The sequence below is a fragment of the Amblyomma maculatum genome, chromosome 11, assembly GCF_055883805.1.
Source record: "Amblyomma maculatum isolate TAMU_Amacu chromosome 11, ASM5588380v1, whole genome shotgun sequence".
Lineage (NCBI taxonomy): Eukaryota > Metazoa > Arthropoda > Arachnida > Ixodida > Ixodidae > Amblyomma > Amblyomma maculatum.
In genome coordinates, this window is record NC_139354.1 from 162,198,050 (window position 1) to 162,217,758 (window position 19,709).

General features: G+C 45.6%; 1 pseudogene; it reads right to left on the reverse strand.

Moving 5' to 3' along the window:
• Nucleotides 1-224: 224 nt before the first annotated feature.
• LOC146175329 (uncharacterized) lies at nt 225-1,692 on the reverse strand (annotated as a pseudogene).
• Between the last annotated feature and the right edge of the window lie 18,017 nt (nt 1,693-19,709).

Here is a 19,709-nt window from a genome sequence, read left to right on the forward strand (position 1 = left end):
GGGCTTTCCTGTTGATCGAATTGTTATCCGACACAACAGCTAGCACTCTGAATCCAAGTTTTTCAAGCCCGAGGATGACTTCCTTCAGCACTTTGTGCAGAGACTCGGCATTCAGCGTTCGCACAGGAAGAATGTGTACAACTTCTCGAAAAGAGCTGAGCATGCTTTGCAACATAAACACATGCGCGGATGTAGCGGCCACATTGGAGTTTGCCGCTGCTCCACTGATATTGCCACCTTTATAATCAAAAAATGGTTGGATATGGATTTCATCTACCATCAGAACAATATCTTTTTCATATTGCTTCAGTTGTTTGGATCTGTGGGCGATGTACTTCAGAAAATTACCATTCCCAGATTCATTTTGCGGTGACAACTGAAATGAAGAGCAGACATTTCTTATTGTACTCGGATGTGGCAAGACAAGAACACAAGATGACCTAAGGAACTTGTATGCGTGAGGGGATATGGTGTGCAAAATACAAGCAAGCACCATAATCTCTGATGAATATTGGATGCGTTCCTTTACAAGCAATGTCACCTGTTCTTTCAAAAATCTAATCATATCCCTTTTGCTGTCTGTGATGTGTTCCTCAATTTTTTCCAGAAGAGCACAAACAATATCTGGAAGGCCATCAGAAGGACACTCGTCGCTCTTAATGCATTGCATTCGATTCAATATTTCCAGGAGAACATTGACATCCATGACCTTATTTGGCACCAAGTAATTTCCAAAACGCTTCAAACTTTTGCCCAAGAAACACACGCTTAACTCCATATCAACGGAGATGGTCACGGATGACTGCAAAACAGGTGCACTCTCGTTCACTATGTTCAAAAACAGCGCACAGTTAGGGCGATGAATGACTGCCCACACATCAGGTACACACACTGTCTTCAATCGTTCTTTCAGTTCAGGAAGCGAGAAAAAACTACGATTAATTTCTTCACTGTGGTAGGAAGCTGCGGATTCAGAAATCGCACGAGCAAGGTCTGATGCTTCTCGGCGTGTTCGTTTGCTATCTGGTGATATTCTGGAAGGGCAGGCGTCTTGCTTTGACAAGTAGGATGGGCATCCCGGAAAGAGAGCAGGCACTGATCCTTTTCGAAGCCGGGGTATTTTCAATGAAACCTCGAGCACTCGCCCGGTCCTGGGATCCGTGTACGAAATTTTCCGTTCAAGACATGACTCCTCGAAGTGCAGTGCGCATACCTGCATGCAAACAAAAGCGAAGGCATACTGATAATATGCGACTGCTAGAGCGAAATACCTGCTATATACTGTTCTCGTTCGATAAAAGGAATAATCGAATTGCGCTTCAAACGTAGTCTAGAAGCACAGTGTAACAAACAAATCTCTTACCTTGTTATTCTCTGTAGGAATAAAATCCTTCCTCGGTATCGCCCGCAGCCACTTCGTGCGTTGCACTTCGTCCTTCGGGAAGGAAAACACTTGGGCTTTTTCCCCTGTTCGGTAATTGCTTGAACATGCCGGTACACAACACTTGTTCGGCATGTCAAAACCAGCATATGCCGCAAAACATGGGCGCACAGCAACCAAATAGGGCAAGAAAACACACGCAGAACAGCAGCCCACTCGCACACGGCACAAAGCAAATATGGCGCGCGGCTGACTGGTGCGCCGGGACGCCGGGGACGCAGGGAGTAGGCCGGCAGGAAGTGACGTCACGTCGGAGCGCGCAGGCCTTGAAAGCTGTCTAGGAGGTGTTGCTCCGGAGCACGCGCATCTCGTGACAGCGAAAACGCCGATCGAGATTGCATTCAGCAGGGAAGAGCTTATCAAAGCCCAACAGGAAGACTCGTATTGTCGTGAGATGGTCGCCAGTCTGCGTGAAGAGACGGACCAATCGACACCGCTGGTCGAAGAGCGCCCAGAATCCGCGGAGAACGCGGTAGGCGCGAGCTCTAGTGCAGCTGGTATTGCTGCGAGTGAGCTGGAGAGCTTCCTGTTGGACGCTGATGGAGCTTTGCTGAAATACGTGCCTGGCAAAGAAGACTCAAACGAGTGCTTTAAAGCCGTCATCCCCAGCCAACTGAGGCATGCTGCTTTGCAGCACTATCACGACGCAGACGGTCACGGAAGCGCACCAAAGACATGGAAGAAACTATGTCGGCTCGCTACCTGGCCAGGAATGAAGGCTGATGTATGTAAGTACGTACGGACATGCCACGTCTGCCAAGAAAGGAAGCCGCGAGGTGGAAAACCGCCTGGCCTGCTCCAACCGATCGTGAGCACAAAGCCATGGGAAACTGTGGCGTGCGATCTGATCGGACCGCTGCCGCGCAGCAAAAGAGGGCACAAATTTGTGTTAGTGGTGACATGTCACTTCAGCGGAATCGCTGAACTCTATCCGCTGCGAAACGCCACAACGAAGGAGATCCTGACGAAGCTCTCAGGATTGTTCTGTCGCTACGGGTTTCCGGAGAGGCTGATCACTGACAACGCCTCGTATTTCACGGCGAAAGTTTTTCGTGATACGTGTGCCGCCATGGGCGTACGGCAGCAGCGAACGACGTGTTATCATCCGCAGTCAAATGTGACCGAACGCCGCAATCGCGATGTGAAGCCACTGCTCGGGGCATACGCCCGGACGCACAACGACTGGGATGAGCACCTCGACGCGATCACCTTTGCACTGCGAACAAGCGAGAATCGCTCCACAGGTTTCACGCCTGCCTTCCTGATGTTCGGGAGGGAACTAAATACGCCAACTGACACCATTTTGACCAAAAGGCAGGATGCTTCGTCAGGCGAAACGGCAATAGCCGACTACGCGCGGCGCATGCGTGATCGCTTGCAAAAAGCAGTGAGCGAGGCCAGCCAAAATCGCGCTAAAGCAAGGGCTAGCCAGAAGGCTGCCTATGATCGCGCGCATCGGAACGTGGAATTTCAAGTGGGAGACTTCGTTCTAAAGCGTAGCCATGTGCAGAGCGATGCGAGCACGGGGTTCGCAGCTGGCCTTGCGCCTAAATGGATTGGGCCGTTCATAGTTGCTGAGAAGCTCTCGCAGTTGAACTACAGGCTGAAAGATCCGAACACGGGTCGACTCGGCAAGCCGATCCACGTCGGGGAGCTAAAACAGTACTTCCAACGGGAAGTGGCTGGCAGGGCGGCAGCGCCGATTTCGCGAAGACGCGGGAAAAGGTCAGTGCCCCCACCTACCCCCAAAGCTCGCCCATACAATACCCGCTCTAGGCGAAAACGACCTTGACGGGGTGAGTGGCCTGACAACAACACCTCGACCGCTCAGACGAGTGGTCAAGGAAGCAACCGGTTGTGAGGAAGCGAGCTGGCTACGGGAGGGTCGTATCTAGCAGTATTGTCAGTATGTCCCCTCGTGCCAAACAAAGGGGGGGAAGGAAAGGAAAAGCGGGCGGTGGCGAAGACGCTACCAAGCTGTTCCCCCTCTCCACTCGCTGCCGTAGGGACCTGGCCAAATGGCAGGCAACTATTGGCTAGGAGCGCCAAGGGAAAACTAATCGGAAATCCGAAAGGGGTCTCCCAGAAGGCGCTGCGAAGACAGGCGTCGTCTCCGAGCGAACTCGCTGACGCAGTCGACATCACAAGCATCGGATAGTCAGCAGCAACAACGCCTTGGGTGCCAGCGACGGTCGCAGCTCTAGCCGCCACAACAGAAGCGCGCATTCCCTCGAGACCGGCCGTGCCACAACCCAAGTCGCCGCCGCCCAGCCGTCAGGAAGCAGCGCCCGGCGACGGTTCTGGACGGCTGTAGGAGCAGCAGCTGCCGGCTGCAGTGCTGCCTCTCAGCGCCGGATCGCCATGGAGGGACACTTCTCGAGATAAGCGCTTCGGTATCGCCGCCGTGTTTCCGGCAAGTGGCGTGTGTGCGGGCGCGCGTGTGGGTGTGACTGCGGTCGTCGCAGCTGTGTGACAGCATTTCCATGCGGTCGGCGTACCGACGAGCGGTGCCATGTGATCATCGGAAGCTGCGAGGCAAAGGACTTAATTCGTGCTCACGGCAGACAGAGTAGCGGTGCAGCAGCGAACTGAAAGATTACGGCGCAACCAACCCTCCAGGCACTGGACGTCGCGAAACCGCCGTGGCGGCGCTTACACCTGCGCAGTGAAGAAGTCTACGGAAGACCGGACTACCATCCCAACTAGCCACCCGGACAGCGGCGTTGGAGCGTTGGATGCAAAACAACAAGGCGGCAAGGAAGTCGTTGCCGGCCTACCGTCGCCTGATTTCAGGTGACGTTCGGTCTTTAGGGAGGAGGAGTGTAGCGATCGCGGAGAACCGCGCATCCCTCCGAAGCACCGCGCGCCGCGGAGGATGAAGGGGACAAAAGTATTCCTTCTCTTCCGAAGCTGAGTAACCCAAACGGGTTTTTAGATAGCGCCGCGTTTCCCTCTTCCCTCGCCGGGCGCAGGAGCGCACCGCTAGGCGTCGCAGACGCGACGCTCATTGGCCGAAAAAAGGACAAAGGGCAAGATGCGCCGAGATCGGCGGGAACCGGCTACCGCCGATGAGAGACGACAGCGAGCCGCGACAACGGAAGGACGCAAGGTAAATACCTCCCCGCTATACTTCTTTGTTGTCGCCATCTTGCCCTTCGAAGTGTCAGGCCCCATCCAAAAGGATAGGGTCTCCAGCAAGACCTTCACCAGCGTTCATTTTGGGAAGACCCAATAAACATCTGGTTCCGGGCAAAGTCCTGTTCTGTGTTGTGTCGTATTTTGCATTACTACTTTGCGGCCGTGAGAACGGCTGCACGTGGTGTGTGATCGCGGGAGCTCTGTGTTTGCGGCCTAGACCTCAGAAGAGGCTCGACGGCTTAATAAGAACCCCCACAACCTGCACCAGCCCCATCAGGGCAGAGCCTTCTGTCTCAGCGGAGTCGGCCGCTGCTTTATATAGGCATGCCAGTTCACAGGGAAGGGGTAAACCCTCTCAGGAAATGGAGCGCCCAACGTGTCTGGGCAAGATGGGATGACTCAATCGCAGCTGGTCCGAACGCATCTCCTCCAACTCCTACAGACGGGCGAGGGCGACACTCTCTCCCTCGAGCTCCAGGCTTGGCCGGCGTTTGCACACACACGCACGCACACACATTTGGCGCGTGGCAGGATCATGTTGAGACTTGTCGGCGGGAGGAAGCGTTGCGCGGCCGATGAACGGCGTCGAAATGGCCGATCCGCTCGCGGTTCTGCCTGTTGCTATGCGGTGGCCGCGTCAGCTGTCCCACTTCTCGGTGGAGAAACGTAACACTGGCCAGCTGAGAGATGGTTTAAACGTAAGTTGGCCCTGCGCGGAATTAGCCTCGAAGTGCAACAAGCCTACTGCACGGCATGAAATGGCTACAAAAGTATGGTTATATACATGACCGAATTCATGTGCTTATTTGTTTAGACCTTCCACTGTCAAGTACTCACTTATTTCGGTGTATACAGCAATGAGGGTGACTTCATTACTCCTCAGCTAGCATAGGTTCATGCCTGTGACAGTATCTGTCCTTTTACTGCCGAAATAACTGCATTGGTGGAACTCACTGAGCTTGTTTATATAGATTTAACACTTTGGATGCATGTTGCTACCATAGAGTTCCCTAATATATATATCTTTTGCCTGCTCCAACATAAATAGTTGGCAGTGCTTGGCTTCAAGCTGCTGCCTAGGCCATTGACAGCTTATTTGAAAACAGAGCAATAATTAATCTGAGCTGGCATGCTTTGTGGGAGAGAGAGGCACCATGGCTAGTACCTCATAATCCTGTCAAAGAGCTTGGCAGTTGCTGCTATAAGCACTCTCCATTGCAGTTCCATGCAAGCCGCAGCATATTGGGCACTTACTGCACAAGTGATTTAACTTAGGTTCTCTTTGTTGCTATTTCAGTGTTTTGTAAGTGTGCTAAACATTTGTATTTGTGCTAGCATTCACAGCCAGTCTCGTTACTACCTTTTTCCTTCTGCAGCAGGCACTCTCACTTGCTTTACTCGAATCAAATTCTACTGTGAGTGAGTTTGCTGAATTTATGCAAACTAAATGTAATTGCAGTATTGCTCTCATTTATTTACATTTGCAGAGGCAAGGAATTCTTGGTGCCGACGGAGGAGTTCCTTCCGCCAGTTCGATTACACCGCCACCTCGGTAGTGCAGTGAGCTGCGACTGATGTGACCAAATGGATACTCTCACTGCTTCCACAGGTTTAGAGCGTGTTCCCAGTTAAGTTTAAAACACCTTGCTTGCAATGTATTTAATCTTGTTGTATATTGTCACCCTTGCATTTGCTGATATGCTATTATTTGAAAATCATTCTGCGTGGTTTGAAACACATGATTTGCAGTAGGGGGAGGTGGGAAGCACAAATGTGTGACTGCAATTTTTTGCCAGTCTAGCTTCTAGCCTTGCGAATTAAAGTAACAGATTAATACCTGAACAGGCCTGACATTTATTGGAGAGTTTGTCATATAGAAGAAAACTTGATCCCTTGTGGATGTAACACAGCTGTGGTTCTCAGAGAAAAAGTTATCCGTGTGTGATGGTGTCTAAAACATGGCATTGTCTTAGGTAACTTGGCATGGAATCGGCCCCTTCTTGTACTCTCTTGACAGCATCTATTGTACTATGTGCTAGGTGACATGCCTTCAGGGATAAGGGTAGATGGAGAATACCTCAGTAATCTGCAATTTGCTGATGACATTGCCCTGAAGCAGTCACAGCAGCAGCTGAAGCAGTCAGGATGACGGGCAGTAATGTGAGCAGGTTGCACGTCATGCTGGTCATGGAGGAAGTAAAAAAGCCTTAAAAGCAATGCAAAAGGGGAAATCGGCTGGTATGGGTAGGCAACTGCCGATCTTTGAAGAGTGGTAGGGAGATTGTGCTAGAAAAACTGCTTGCTTTGTGTGTGTAGTGCCTCACGACCTCAAGCGTATTGAAATCTTGGAAGGATCCTCACAGTACCATAATCTATAAGAAAGGGGCTGTCAAGCACTTGCAAACTTAAACTGATCGGGTTACTGTCCATTGCCTACAAGATAATAGAATTGGGAAAATCTTGGACTTTCTATCAGCTGAAGGAGCAGCTGGCTTTCGTAAGGGCTGCCATGTTTTTTAATGTGTCTGCCCTGCCGCTGTTGTGTGCTGGATTGTAGCCTACATCTACATCGGATAGGAGGCTGTGCAAACAAACTGCTCTTTACAGAAGGGACATAATTTGAATTGCCCATATCATACAATGCAGCAGCAGTAGTGAAAAGTGCTCCACAAGAACTGACTTATTGTAGAATGGTTGCTTCATTGCGGTAGCGTAAAAGGCGTCACCCTTGAGAAAAATGACAACCATGCCTTTGGCAGGTGACATGGCCATGCACTGATTGGTTGTCTGGTTCTGCGATGTCATGAGGCCACATGATATGGCCGAACTGGCTGGAGCTCATATTGTGGAAAAGCGCAAAAGAGACAAAGGATCGAGAAAAGAGAGGACGACGCTATCTGGAGATGCTAACTCAGGCAGCTCCTTTGAGGTGAGAGGGTGAGGTGGAATAGAACCCTCCGAGACCCTTGAATCTAGTATCAGACATGCTACTCCACATTCACACAGCTTGTTTAAAACAGAGCTTTATACCCATGTTGGGTGGTCTTGGGCACAATGTTGTAGATTATGGTTGTATGCTGATGATTATGTGTGAGATAATACCGGCACAAATTAAGGTATTAGGGCTTATACCTTTCAGGACCGCCTTAAGCCAATCGTTCATATATGAATGATGGTTCTCACACACTGGCAGACGTAAATTTTCGTGTTTGGAACATGTAGCCCCATTTAGGCAGATAGTATGACAAAAGTAATTATAGTAACTAGTTCACAGGAAGGCACAGAATCTGTCACTTGTTTCTGTGGGCACCTGAACTGTGCCGTAAGGGAAGGGAGGAGGGAGTCAAAGTGGAAAGACAGAAATAGGTGCCATAGTGGAGTTCTATAGAGTAATTTTGACCACCTAGGGATCTTTAACGCGCGCTGACATCAAACAGCACACGGGTGCCACTTCGTTTGCATCGAAAGCAGCCGCCAGCGATTGGGTTCGAACATGGGTACTCCGGCACAGTAATCTAGCATCTTAACCACTGCACTACCGCAGTGGGGCTATTGTGACAACCATAGTTTCTGTTTGTGTGCAGCTTGTTTTTTTTTTATTTTTTTGTTCTTTCTGGCACAGTGCGACATTTAAAAAATTATTCGAAATAAAGAGGTCTTTGGCGCCATTCACACGATTCTGCTGCTTCTACTATAGTTTTCTTTTTATGAGAGCAGTAGCGAAGTCTCTTGAAGACAATTTTACTAGCTCTCAGTTCAGCTCAGATGATGAATCAGTCAAATGCCAGCCTCGAACTTCAGCTAGTGGCCAAGAAAAGCTTAGTTTCAATCTCTGATCGCTCTTGGTCAGTTACACGTGCTCATTTTGTGTTCCCACTGTTCTGTTTCCATTCGCTGGGTTTCAGCAGCAATGAAAGCTTGGTACTACTTGATATGGCTTCTCCAACGCGCTGCAGGTTCAAACAAACTATCCGAGTGCGCACGAAATGCCTGAGCCGAAACATAACCAAAACTGAAGTGGGCGCCTGTGGCGCCTCCAAATATAGTTTTGTATTTGCCTTGCACCGTTTACGTTGTCTTTTCGCCGTCGTTTACGTATGATAAAAGCGTGTTATCATGTTTGAGAAAAAACGTACTACCGCATTCAAACATGCAACGTAATTCGCATTTGTCAGCCTCCGGGATCCCTAGCGCGTCACGTGATTTGTAGTTGCGAGCCTCGGCCGTTTGGCTGTGGTGGCGATACCTGTATTTCTGTTATTATTCTTTACTACCTTATAACAGCTCTGTTTTCAGTAAGAGTGGTCTTTTTGTAATCAGGAACTGGCATTCTATCGATGCAAACCCACTTCCTTTCTCTCTTTAGTGTCCCTTTAATGCTCTTTATTTCTCCGTCCTTGTTACTAGCATACTTACTAGTTAGTTTCCTAGTTCTTTTCCTCCATTGTGAGTCAACGCTTTTTAGGTACAGGTATTTAAATACTTTAGCTGCCCATCTGTTACTGTCCAATTTCCTCAGGCGTTCCTCATATAATATTTTACTCTGAGCTTCCCGTACTTCGAAAGATGCCCAGCCCATATCTCCCTGTACCGCCTCATTTGTAGTTTTGCCGTGGGCACCTAGTGCTAATCGTCCAACGGATCTCTGATTTGTTTCTAATGTTGACTGTACCTCTGATTTCAGGCACAAAACCGCATTTCCGAAAGTAAGTCCGGGCACCATAATTCCTTTCCAAATACCCCTCAATACCTCATACCTATTGTATCCCCACAATGCCTTATGCTTCATTATCCCGGCATTCCTTCGCCCTTTGGCCTTAAGTGATTGCTCATGCTTTCCAAAGTATGCCAATCCTTCGTTTACCCATACCCCCAAATATTTATATTCTGCTACTCTAGGTATTTCAAGGCCTTGTATTTTAAGACCCTGATCAGTTGAGCCGTTGAAAATCATCAAACCCGACTTAACTGCGCTGAAACTTAAGCCTAGAGCGTCCCCTTCGTCTCCGCAATACTTAACTAGAGTTTGCAATTCTTCCAGACTCTCAGCTAGCAGCACAATATCGTCTGCATACATCAGAAAAAAAATCCGGCAGTGCCCCTCTGCGGCCAATGTTCTGAAACTTACCGGCATGCGCCAACAGCTCAAGAGTTCAATAAAAACAGCAAAATATAACTACCACAATATAACAATGAAAAACTTTCTTTTTTCATCTCCTGCTAAGTTTTGGCGACATTTTTCATCTAGAAAAGACCCATTCCCCGCTATGTCCATTGCGGATGTAACTGCCACTGACAAATATCAAATAGCGAATTCTTTTAATCAGTTTTTCTGCTCCATATGTACAGATGACGATGGCAAGATACCGCAGTTCGCAGTCAATGACACGAACCCTCCGATAAATAATATATGTATATCTGAAGAAGGCGTTCTATCGCTCCTACTTGATATTGGTATTAAGAAGTCGCAGGGAGTTGATGGGATACCCAATGCCTTTCTTTTCAGGTATGCAGAATGGTGCGCTAAGTATCTATCACTCATATTTAGGAAATCTCTGTCAGAAGCAGTACTTCCTAACGATTGGAAGTATGCTAAGATCACACCGATACCCAAATCAGAAAACAAATCGCTTCTTTCGTCTTACAGACCAATTTCACTTTTGTGCACATGCGGAAAAATTATGGAACAACATCTTTAAACACATATCCACGTATCTTAAAAAAACACAATTACATAGATCCTCGGCAGCACGGTTTCCGCAGGGGGGTGTCAACGGTCACACAACTACTTGAGGCAGTACATGATTTTGCGGCAGCTATAGATAGACATAGCCAAATAGATATTATCTTTTTAGATTTTGAGAAAGCGTTTGACTGCGTTTCCCACCAAAAGCTGTAATTAAAACTGCAACCAATACTTAGAAATGACACATTGCTTTCCTGGACAGCGGCGTATCTTTCGTCGCGGCACCAGTGCGTGTCGATTGAAGGAGCGTGTTCCAGTTATGGGCCGGTCCGGTCGGGCGTTCCGCAGGGGTCGGTTCTGGGGCCTCTTCTTTTTAGTATTCATTAACGATATCATCAGCAATGTGTCCGTGAAAATAAAACTTTTCGCAGATGATTGCATTATTTACAATGAAATTAAACATCCGAATGACCAGTCTGAGTTAAATTTATCGCTAGCTAAAATAGAAAACTGGTGCACAACATGGCAAATGAAAATAAATAAGAAGAAAACAGTAGCAATGACAATCACTCGTAAAAGGAAGCCCCTAACCTTTCCCTACTCCATTAATAGTCACCTCCTAGCATCCGTTGAAAGTTATAAATATTTAGGTGTAATTCTAACCTCTGATCTCAGATGGAATGAACGTGTGTGTTACATTGAAAAAAGGCGATGCAAAAACTTGGTTACTTGCGAAGAACCCTACGCCAGTCTACTCAAGAAATAAAACTTCTAGCTTACAAAACATTTATCAGGCCACTTCTTGAATACGCTTCAGTAGTATGGGATCCTTATACGAAGATGAATATTAACAAACTCGAAAACATACCAAAAAAATCAACAAAGTTTGTTTATAGTTCGTACAGTTGGCACACTTCAGCAACAGCTCTAGTGCAAAAAGCCAATTTAGATCCTCAACAGTCACGTCGCTTTCATGAACGACTGAAGTACATGCATCTTCTCTACTATTCTAAGCTAGGAATAAACCAGAAGCTATATATCGAACCTGTTATTCGGCGCAATACGCGTGCACATCACTCTAAAAAAATGAAAGAGTACACCTGCAAAACCAACGTGTTTAGAAATTCTTTCTTCCTAGAACAGTCAGTGAGTGGAACGCACTTCCTGCTGATATTGCAGAATGCCCGACCGTCCAGTCTATGTTGTCAAAATTGAAAAATTGTTCTTGATATATTCACGTATAGGGCTTCTTTATTACTGTCGGCGTTTATAGTACAAGTGATTTATCTGTTCGGGTATTTTGCTCCTGTATTGCTCCTACCATTTCCTTGCGCATGTGGTTTCAATGTCTGCTCTTAGTGTATGTTTTTTTTTTGTGGTCAGTTTCACTGTACGAACAGCGTGTTGATGTGTTAGTATTTTAATCCATTTTTTGGTGGCAGGTCGACACCGGGATGATTTTTTATTTCTTAGGTTTTTTCTCTTGTTAAGCTGTTTTTCTTTTCTGCTGTGTGTTTTAACAGTGCATGTAATCACACTCTTGCCTAAGGCCTTCTGTGAAGGCTGGCAGTGTTTTTGAAATAAATAAATAAATAAATAAATAAATAAATAAATAAATAAATAAATAAATAAATAAAATAGGTATAGCGACACACCGAAAGTAGCCTCAAATGATAGCAAGGATGATTTAACATTTAGAAGGCGGAAACGGGAGTTAAGGTCCGGAATGCGGGCCTCCAAGTACAGAACAGTGGTAGAGACTGACTGTGGAAGCCCTAGGCAGAGGCGCAGCGCCCGTCTTTCTAAAAGCAGCAAAGGATGCAGCTTATATTTTTTGACACCGAGAAAAAAGAATGCAGCCAAATTCCAGAATCGGTCTCACATAGGCTTTGTACAAAAGTAGAAGAGTATCTCCTATCCGTATGAGCCTACCAAGGGCAAGCTCACCTTTCCGAACATTAGACGATGGGAGGCCTCCAATCCATACTAGCATCATACATAATGCCTAAATACCGCAGATTCCACTTGAGGTATGACATCTGAGCGGTAGTTTAATGAAACATATAAAGGGGTTATGGTTTTAATAGCTAGCACACAAGTTTTGGACACATTTAAAACCAATTTAATTTTGTCCAACCAGACCTCAAGTGCATTTAGGTAAGCCTGTAGTGAACGATATAGGTCACGAATATCTTTTGCAGAGGCGAAGAATGCTATCCCAGACGGCCATAGACGTCCGACGGTCGACCGACGGACGTCCGTTTTCGGACCTTCGGACATCCGACGGAAGTCCGGTTATGTTCGATATACGTACAGCGGACGTCCGTCGGACTATCGTTCGTGGATCCGGATCGCGTCCAACGGACGTCCGACGGGCAGCCGGAGGCGGACATTCGGACGTTTCCCGGAACATGCTTGCAGGGCCCGCTATTCGTGTAAAAACTTGCCAATAACATTCGTGTAAAGCTCAGCAAGCATGTGCCATTGAAACTTCAGTCACATACTAGTGCTCAATGCCTTTGTCGTGAGAGTAAAGCAGACAATAGAATATGCAACAGGTTCAAGTTTCCTGTTGTCTGCTTTACTTTCACACACAAAGCACTGAACAGTAGTGTGCAATTAAAACTTCCATCAAAGAGGCACATATGCTAGCTGAGCTTTACACAAATGCACCATTCCTGAAAACATGCTAAGTGCATAGGCATACCAGCATGCAAGGTTGTAAAAAAAGCATTTTTTTTCCTTTATTGCAAAAACTGCATGCATAAATAGTCTACACTAAAAAATATTGATGTTAAGGAATGGCATGGTAAAATGCAGGCCAACTTTAGTATTAAGAATCTACTTGAATAATTTTTTTTATTATCCTTGGCCGTGACAGCTCTTCCCTTGGGGAGGTGGTGGAGGAAAAGGTATTTATTGAAACCTAATATTTCGGAATTAGCGAGATGATCGAGTTCTGTGTGGGCGGCCTCCGCAGGCCGGGATTCCAGGAGCAGTTACTATCCTGTGCATTTGCTCGATCAGCTGTTGCTAGTCTTTCAGGCCTAAGATGGAAAGAGCAGGCTGGGCTTCTCCTGCAATAGAAGGGAAAATGAAATTCAAGTTATCTGTGCTGAACTTTGATTACACATCTCCAAGGGCAACTGCCAGTTTCTCTCAATTGCTTTTTCCAGATGGCACTGTACGCATGCATCTCCATTCAGAACTGTCACATACTATATAGAAAGGTCATATAACTGCAGCAAAACCCATGCAGAATAACAAAAGATACAAACGTAGTTTGACCAGAACCTGGCATTCAGTATTTTAATGTTTTTATGTTGTCTCTTTGAACATACCACTCTGACCATGGCATGTTATGCTTGCTGCTATGCGCCCTCAGCAATGCCCAGACATGGAGTGCCCATGCAGAGAAACTAAGCATAAAGGATGCTGTATATGAACATAAAGCACAGCCAGAGCATTGCAGTATTACACAGGTACGCATTGGCGGCAGACACCTGCATTTTGAGCGGTTTAACAGGCAGATTTCTAAAGTCATTGTTCCTGCTCTGAAAAGAAGTGATCAATAATAACATCATTTAAAATTGTTACCTTTTTGTTCTGTAAACTGCACATTTCGCTGGTTTCCATGTACCCTCTACCGAAGACATTCCCTGGGCGTGTCAGGGGTATATCGACATCAACATCTAGGCTACAAGCGTCTAGAAAGCGTCTCCTTAGAGCAGCTGCGACGAAGTAACTTATCTGATAACATGCAAGCTGCTGCAGCAGAATAAAGATAGACATTTGACATGTGGCTAAAGCCCAATGTGGAAGCATAGCCCGCCGCAGTGATTGCGCAGTGTTCATGCTTCTACAAGAGTTAAAAGTAAAGTTATTTGTTTACCCACAGCGCTATATGTGACATTACAATAGCAAGGCTTATAGTTACACAAAACACAAAAAGCTGACAACCATAAGCTCCTGATGTATTACCGGCAGCATGCAGCATGGATGTTAGTTACTGAAATATGGTTGCATAATTCTGGCAACCAGCTGTGCATGTATGTCATGGATTTCTCAACTACGCACAACAAATTACAAAAAAATAATGGTATTTATAAATGCAGCCAGCTGTTCACAAGAAACACTAGCTTTTTATGGGGAAGGTAGTGGGCGCCAAAGAAACTGCCCCTGTAAAGGCGCCTAATTTGCCCCTATGTAATATCGGGGACAAGTGTGTGGACTACACAAACTGCAATCAAAGCACATAACTTTCACATCGACCAGGAAACTCGGACCATACTTGTCGATGTGAAAGTTGAACGTTAGTTCTTTCATGTGTGCAAGAGAAATAAGGTCACAATTCGTTTACATCGCGATTCTAGTCCAAAATCTAGACATACTGTCCAGAGACTTTCGCCCCCGCAGTATAAGCCACCACTTGGGTAAGAGATTAGTAAAAGAAGTGTATAAAAGACATTAGTGCTGTTGGACAGCTATAGCTATAAAAATGGTATTGACACTGGAGTACTGCCTTAAGGCGGGGCCTAGGGCATTACAAAAGCAAGAGTTAGTGTCCGCTGGTCCTCACTTGAACGAACAAAAAGAGGGGGGGGGGGAAGAAATTTACCTCAACTACATGTTTTGAGTGACACCAAGCCGCAGTTAGTATTAAAGATATCACACAGTCTTGTGGAAGATTTGGGAGCACTTTGCTGCTTTCTTACAGGATTGGACAAAAGAGCTCACCATCTTCAGAAAGGCATGTTATATAGAAATGAAAATAGTGAATTTACTGCATCTGGCAACAACAACTTGCACACGGAGAGGAAGGTGAACTGAAAATTTTATACATGAATGTACGTATTTACAACAGGTGAAACAATGACCATGATCTATGCTGAAGAGGAAAGAGATCAAAATCTAGCTCAGAACGAGTTCTCCAGGCCGCGGGGCCGTTTCATGAACTTCGGGACTCCGCCCACATTTCTCATCCCCAATGACAACGAACTCACACATGACTGGCTAACAAACATTTTGGCATGTCTTTCCACTTTCATAAGTTCTTCACCCTCTCCCTAATACAAGCAATGCAAAAGGGACAACAAATTCGTTTCACAACAAACGGAATTTAGAGAATGGACCTCGAAATGATTGGCTCACTAGGTCACATGCCAACTCTCTCCCCTAGGAAAAGAAAAGAAAAAAAATTAGAACCCATCAAAACGGTGTCCCACGTGCGCAACCATTGCCCAAAGCTTGCATCCTTGGCGGCTCCTTTTACAGGGCAATTATTGCAATTATTGGCGTCCGAGTCAGCACCATTGCGGAACACATCAGAAGAGCCAATCCACATCCTCCCGCTCCGCATCATACCGTCACTGTTACACACTTGCCCTTTTTCAACGCCGCCATCTCCAACCATTGTTGACATCCAGGGTTGGAATCCTCAGCGAGACCCCACTTAGCTCGCCTGCACTGAATAATTGTCACTTTTATGGGCTCCCCAACAAGGAAGAGGGCCTTACACCCTTCAACCTGACAGTGTTTTTTCTTTGAACGATAAGCAGTTCTTCCAAAAGAGGTGCTCGTTTCAAAACTGTGCTGCCTCCGGGTGATGGGTCCAGTCAGCGTACTAAGGACCGCTTAGTACTAAGGACCCCTTAGTTGTATACTGTTCGTAAAGCTCCTTAAATAAAAATGAGCCCCCTACATGACACAGCAACGAGAACAAACTGCCTGTCCCCGCGTCTTCGAGTGCGACAGCAAAGTCCTCGGAAGAGGGGACTTCTTTCCCTCTCTGTCTATGTTTCCGTTAAGCACTGTAGCTGCTGTAGCTGCCTCTCTGTGCGCGTCTCTCCGCCTCCTGTCTGAGGGCAAGTGGGAGACGGCCGCAGCTGGGCATTGAACAGGTGACCCAAAAAGAGCAGACTAATAATGGTGCCTAGCATACCCACCGATCCCTTACAGAAATCATTAAAGAAATGAAAACAACACATCAGATAACGCTACAATGTTTCTAAGTGCAAAGTCCCCAAGCAGCACGCCGTCAATGGACCGCCAATGGTCCAATATTGGGATATATTGGTCCCAATATTGGTCAATATTGGCGTCTGATTGGGGCGCACTAAGAGCCAAGATATATGCCAACCAATTTGATCGGCTGTCCTATCAAAACCAGTATTGGCATACTACCTTGTTTACTGGCATTCAACGGCACTCAATGGCTACTCAATATCTTCCACCCAAGCTCACTCACTGGTTGTTATATCACGGCCATCCCGCCAAGCTCACTGGCCATCCAATATCTTGTATCCATGCTTATTCACTGGATATTCACAACTGGCATCCAGCCAGATTTATCGGCTACCCAATATTTCCAATTAAATCTTGCCCAGTGGTTTTGCATTATTGGCATCCAGCCAGAGCAATTGGCAATCCGGCTAGTTGCTTTTTCGTGCTATGACTAATAGGCACCTGCAAAGCCATCCCCTACTTATGCAGTGCAGATATTTTTCATGCAGCTTTTTATTTAAATAAAGCATGCTGAGGATATCCATGCACAGAAAATAATACAGCTGAAAGGTTCACTGCATGGTGATTTATTAGGTGTGCACGTGTTACAGGGCATGGAAACATTTAGGCAGAACTCTTAAACTTCAGTGCTCCTCCTGTCTTTGCGTCCCTTGGCAAGGTGTTCTCAGGTCCCAGGTTGGAGGAAGGCGCTGCGTTCATCGCAGCTTCTTTTGTGGTCGGTTGTAGGGGCAGCAGCTCCATGCAGCCTTTAAATATATGGACTTGAGCAGCGTGCATAACAATGTATTTCCTTTCGCAGATAGCACCTGGAAATAAAAGCAACATTCATAAATTCCATTAAGACAGAAAACTTTTGGAAAGTGGAAGTGCAGCTAGACCGTGGAGTAAAAATGCAAAATAAAGCACTACCTGTTGGCCCTCAGGCAACTTTCTTGTCTGATTTACTCAGGTTGAAATAAGCTGCATGCTCAGAGAGGCCGGCCATATTAACTTGGTTACATTGGTTGCGACATCTGGCAGTGCAAGGCTTCCCATGTGGATGTGTTGTTGGCGCTGGAAACATAAAACAAAATGATATTTGCCGTTATCTATTCGTTAAACGGTAGTCAGTGCTTGCCCCCTTATACTTGTAGTGCCTTTGTGATCGAACACCTGTAGAAGAAAGACGTCGTCATAACTGGAAGCTTCAAATCAATAGCTTTCCTTTGAATAGATTGCCGCAAGAACTAAAAAGAAACTACAAAGGAAAAAAACAGACACAAAAAATGGTAGTCGCACTCCGACCGCGGCTGCTAAATTTAGTGTGCACCGCATCATTACTGCAAACAGAACGTTTTAAAGTTGTCAAAGCTGCAGCCAAAACAACGTACGACACAGATGCTTTGGGGTTTGTATGATACACTCGAACTGAAAAATAAAGAAATCCGTAACTTAGCATCACGTTTGTTGTGGGAACAAGTTTGTACGTGTGGTAAAGTATAAGAACTATGGTAGCAACTGTAAATAACCTATTTTAAGCGGCTATTTTATGACACTTCTACTACTCGGAATTAGCGCAAGAGAAAGATCAAACACGTGAATAAGCTACGCGTCGTTTAGACCATTCCAATAGCGCATTCATAACGGCAAATTACAATATTAAATATTCGCTCGCAACTAAAAATCATGTCCCAGAAAGTTAGACTTAACTCTGAGTTTTGAATATAGTTTGTAAAAGAAACTGGGGATTGAACACGTTTGGATTGAAACGCAGAAACGATCGAATATGTCCGGTGAATCCACATCCTGTAAACGTTTGTCCATGATTGGCAACACGCACGCGTAGCATCATTATTTCCGCCTTTTTTTTTACGTGATGGAAAAAAACCCAACATGTTCAAGCTAAGCAGAGGTGGGAGAGATCGATCGCGCTAGCCAATCAAACACGCACTGCATGATTCGCCATTACCCTAGCTGTTTCCGGCATTGAGCATAAGCACCGACTATACCACGCCTCAGTACTAGCTGTTCTTATAGACAGATATGTTGGGCTGCTTTCAGGGCCTTCGAGTTCTAATATCTACTAAACACAAATTTGTACTGTACTCTTTTGCGCTCTGCTGTGGGCTTCAGCAACAGACAGACTGAACGACTTTGGCCATCGGTGCAGCAGCGCATAAAATATTTCAGCTCAAAGAAAAAATACGAGCAACATATATTCTACGTTATGTCTAGCTAATTCACTTGACAAGAAAACAAATCTGAACTGTCCTGGAATGGTTCGTATTCTAATGCGACGTAAATCGCACACTGCCAAAAAGTAGTGTACATGTAAAAGATAATAAAAAAATCAACAGCACTGCATGGGGCAAGGCAAACGAAAAAAAAAATAAAAATTTAAAACAATTACCTACAGTGTAATGAATGCGCGCACATGTGTCGCCAGCATATATGGTAACAAAATTGAAATTGCATAATAACGATGTTCTTTACGGCAGTAATTTTTGTTCGAAAGCTGTAATATATGGCTCATAATGATGCATTTGACCACAGCGTTTGACAGCGCTCTCCTAAACATTGTTCAGAAACTATTATTCAAACATTCATTGCCTTATTATCCAACCATAAAATCACCGCACCGAAGGCGTTTCCCTTCAGAGAACTAAATAATTCTATCCCATCATGTCAACCAGGCAGCTAATTGCAATTCATAAATATTAAAAGTAATGCGAGTGCGTTACTTCAGCAGTTTTGAGGCATTTTTAGAGAACACCACTCTCGAAGAATTTAACACATGATTGAGAATTAGGGTTCCTTTGTGAAATATTCTGCCGCTTTCACAAGCGCTGCTTCCACGGGCTGAAAGATGATTCTACCGCGCTTCTTTCTGAGGACAACCTTGTCCCATGTTCGTAGATATAGTTTCAATGTTGACCCTTGCTTTCTTTCTATTTTTTCTTCACTGCAAATTTAGTTCTTCAGATCTTAGCTCGTCGAGTATTTTGAATTTCTTGATATGCCCACGCTTAGTTCTACGCGTATTTTTTCTTGCTCTAAATGTCCACCTGATTTGAAAAAAAAAAAAAAAATAAAAAGAATAACATGGGAATTTTTAACCTTGAAGTACTCGTAGTTATGGTCGTTATCGCTTTTCTTTTCCTTAATAAGAATACAGCAAGTATACGGGCTGTTGCATCGGTCAGTTGCGCGTGATGACGTTTCAAGAACACTCTGTCATGAACAGCGACCTGTGTGCCATCTTTAATAAAAAAAATATGTCCATTTGTTCGAACCGAGGACGATTCCGTGAAAACTGAAGATTGTTTTACGTATGTGATTATTATTTGAAACTATGAGGTGAAAAGTATTTTGCATTAACAAAAAAAATATAGCGAAATTATCATTCCACTGAAAATGTTACGGAGCCAACAGTCGAGGCGA